This window comes from Lactuca sativa, chromosome 8, assembly GCF_002870075.4.
Source record: "Lactuca sativa cultivar Salinas chromosome 8, Lsat_Salinas_v11, whole genome shotgun sequence".
NCBI classification, from domain to species: Eukaryota; Viridiplantae; Streptophyta; class Magnoliopsida; order Asterales; family Asteraceae; genus Lactuca; species Lactuca sativa.
Genome location: NC_056630.2, coordinates 271,267,122 through 271,271,114, shown reverse-complemented (window position 1 = coordinate 271,271,114; position 3,993 = coordinate 271,267,122). Strand labels below are relative to the sequence as shown.

The 3,993-nt window shown below is 35.9% G+C and overlaps 1 pseudogene; it reads left to right on the top strand.

Annotated features, from left to right (window-relative positions):
• Positions 1-2,834: 2,834 nt before the first annotated feature.
• LOC111889477 (U6 spliceosomal RNA) lies at positions 2,835-2,931 on the top strand (annotated as a pseudogene).
• Positions 2,932-3,993: the final 1,062 nt, after the last annotated feature.

Sequence of the window (3,993 nt, the reverse complement as noted above, 5' to 3'; positions counted from 1 at the left end):
ACAAAGGGACTGACTAGGGTTAAGCACTTGCAGCATGTGAGGAGCATCATCATGAGAGACGATATTAGTTTTAATAATTAGATAGCTATTTTTGAAACTTGTAAATGTAATTGACATTTGAGGATTAAATAAAAGTTGTTGTTTATTTATAAGTGAGGTGTTACTATCTTATGTTAATCATTTACTATTGTTTCAATTTTGCATGTTTTGACTTCCAGAATTATTATTTTATTCAAAACTCTACATAGTCGGTCATACGTTGGAAGTAAGTATTAAATTAAGACTGTCATAAATTTGGCTTGTAAGATTTGTCTAAGGTGCATTAGACATTGCAATGGTTGCTACAACATTCATGAGTACTCATAATGTCTAAGTATTGGATTAAACCCACGCTCACTTGTATCACTTCATGGAATTTATCTCGAGTGATCGTGAGACGGTAATATCATATATATATATATATATATATATATATATATATATATATATATATATATATCTTCAAACCTAGAGATGTGACTTGTTGACTATGAGTTGGTTATTCATTGATTGTACGAAAATGCATCAATAACTTGATGTCATAAATCTTGCTTTTATGTATAATTCAACTAGTAGTTAGTACAAGCATATGAGTCGAAGTTTATCTATTCCTTCTAGCAATAGAAGCGATATCTGGGCCCCTCGATGATTTGGTTTTGAAATATGTGTTGGGCCCGGTCATAACCTAATTGATGTGTTCAATTTAGTTCCATGTCAAACAAATCAGAGATCGAGGAACAACTGCTAGACAATAAGTACAACATTGTTCCATGTATTTGTCCGGCTGATATCTTGAGAACAGAGGATTATATGATCATTAATCTAAAATGGCGCTTCATAGTTCAACAGTGTTTTAAAAGAGCTACGATTGTTGGTTGGTTCCTGAAGTTATACTTGCAACTATAGTTATCAGACTTATCCAAGTGGGAGACTGTTGGATAAGGTGTCTAAGTCCGTAACTATATTTGGTATGAACTTGACCCGACCCGACATGGTCCATTTGGGTTGCACTTCACCTAACAATTTGTATGGATATACTTTTGAGAATACGATGTTTATGATCTATTAATATATTATAAGTTATAATATATTAATATGAAATCATATTATTATATTAGTGTTGATCAAGAATTAATTTTGGAATTAATTTAATGATCAAAATAGGCTAATTAAATATGGACTCTTACATATATATGGATTTGGCTAAGATTTATTTAGGATGGGCTAAGAGTATATAGAAGTCCATGGAGCTTTTAACCCATGGATCCTAGGTAAATGAAGAGTCATGGGTATTAGGGTTTAAACTTAATCCTCCATAGTATATAAAGAGGTCCTTGGTTCTAGAATTGGCACTAGTGTGTGTGAGAAACAAGGGTTGGCCGATTCTAGCAAGCATGATATTCTCTCAAGTATTTCCAAGTTGTTTTGGGTGATTTGTGACACCACTTGAGGCATCCACATTATTGCTGCTAGGCTCTAAAACTCCAAGCAATCAACCACAAAAGAAAGGTATGTTATTCTACTTAAAGTTTTATATTACAAGTTCCCCATAACATGCTAGTTAGGTTGTAAACCTTGGAAATAAAATTTTCATGTATTTTAGAGAAAACATAGATCCAAGGTTTACCATAGGAGTGTTAGAATGCTCAAAACCCAACAGAAAAGTCATCGTGCTAATAATGATAGACTATTTCTCTAAATGGATAGAGGCGGAAGCCTTTGTTCATGTATGAGATAAGGAGGTAGTATCTTTCATTAAGCGTAATATCCTTACCAGATTTAGGATCCCGGCCGAAGTCATATGTGATAACGGGTCACAATTCATAAGCAAAAGGACTAGATACTTTTACACCAGTTGGGTAATTAAAATGATAAACTCTAATCATGTTCATACTCAAACCAATGGTCAAGTGGAATCTAGCAACAAGATCATAGTCAACAATTTGAAGAAAAGATTAGATGAAAAGAAAGGAAGATAGGTTGATGAACTTCCTTTCATCCTGTGATGGATAGGACTACATCAAGAACAACCACAGGTGAAAATCCATATTCCTTGGTGTTTGGAACAGAGACCATGATCCACCCTGAAGTGGTGACCCTAACTACAAGATACTGATTCCAAAAATAGGAGAACTACAATGAGATCCTTGCTTAATATCTCAACACTATTGATAAACTCAGGGATCTTCCTAGGATCCGTATTGCTACTCATCAACAAAGGATAGCCAAATCATACAACAAAAACATCAAATTCATAAGATTCTAGGTAGGTGAGTCGGTCGTTAGGAAAGTAGTAAAAAATACCAAGGATCCTAATGCAGGCAAGTTGGCACCCAAAAGGGAAGGACCATATCTTATTGATTCAAAAGAGTGAAAGGGGGCATATCATTTGTCTATCTAGAAGGAGACATCTTGCGATGATCTTGGAATGTCATACACCTAAAGGCATATTTCATGTGAGTTAAATATTTCATCTTCTAACGGATTCAAGGTACACATTCTTTCCTTTAGATTTTTGTCTAAATTCTTTTATTTTTAATTTTACCTAAAGAGACCATATTACTAACTAAGCATTGGAGGGGAATTAGCACGACTAAAGCCCACCCCAAAATAACACTTTCAATTTGCAAAAATTCAAGTATCCTAGCCACTACGAATAGAGACCGATCATCTCTCCTCCGAGTAAGGGTACTTAATCCCCTATAAGGTTTAAAGAGATAATAACCTATTTTTCACGAGTTTAGATATCTACACTTCGCTTGGACGCATGATATCTTACTATAGGATGTGAGTAAGGGGATGGAACATCCCCCTATAGCACAATACATAGAAGATTAGCATGAACCCTGCGCAAGGATGACACACACAAATCGAGAAATGGTATTAGAGATCGGGCACGGGTCGATCTGTTCGACGGGGATGTCGAACCCTATAATGGGGGGTGAAGGTGGGTTGCACCTAATCCCACATCGGCTTGGAAGGAGAACTAAGCATTACCTTATAAGGGGTGTGGATACCTTCCTTGTCACAACGCATTTTAAAGTCGTGACGGCAGAAGATCTCATAAGAACTTTGCAGTTAAGCGTGCTCGGGAGAGAGCAATCCAGGGATGGCTGACCCCTAGGAACTTTTCGTGTAGGGAGCCCAACACGGACAATATTGTGATACGTGCCAGAGGGGAATGTTACATGGGATCATTTCACGCTTTAGTGACTTGGCAACCCTCCTATTTATGAACATATGATAAGATCCTAATGATTAATCTACTGTTTATATTGTCATGTTATCTTCAATTTGGGATCTTCCCCAAGTGAATTTCATAAGTTGGGATATTCCCTAAGTGAATTTTTTAAGTTGGGATCTTCTACAGTTAATTTCTTAAGTTAGGATCTTCCCCATTGAGTTTCTAAGTTATTTTCTAAGTTGGGACCTTCGATAGTGAATTTCTTAAGTTGGGATCTTCCCACTGAGATTCTAAGTTGGGATCTTCTGCAATTATTTTCTAATTTAGGACCCTCCCTAGTTACTTTTCGAAGCTGAGATTTTCCCTTGTATTTCCTGAAGTTTGATTTTTTCCAGCAGAAGCTAAATAGCTATTTTTCCCTATCAAATTCCAGAATTGGATTATCTTAAGATGGATCCTTCCCTATACAAGCTCCAAGATCCTTGGGAATTGAAGCATTTACAAAAAGGTCAAAACTAAAGCTAAGTATCATCAGGTTCTATCTATCCTCGTTTCTTAAAAACTATATTTCTATGCTATAACTAAAGGCCTATCTTTCTAAGGATCCTAACTCTTTTAAAGTCCTAAGAGAATAACCGTTTCAGATTGTTAAGATCCCAAGCTTTCTTGTAAAACCTAGACTCTTTAGGATCCTAATCATGTAGTGATCCTTAGAAGAGCTACTACCACAACCACATCAACATGCAAGAAGATATAAACGACCACGACAT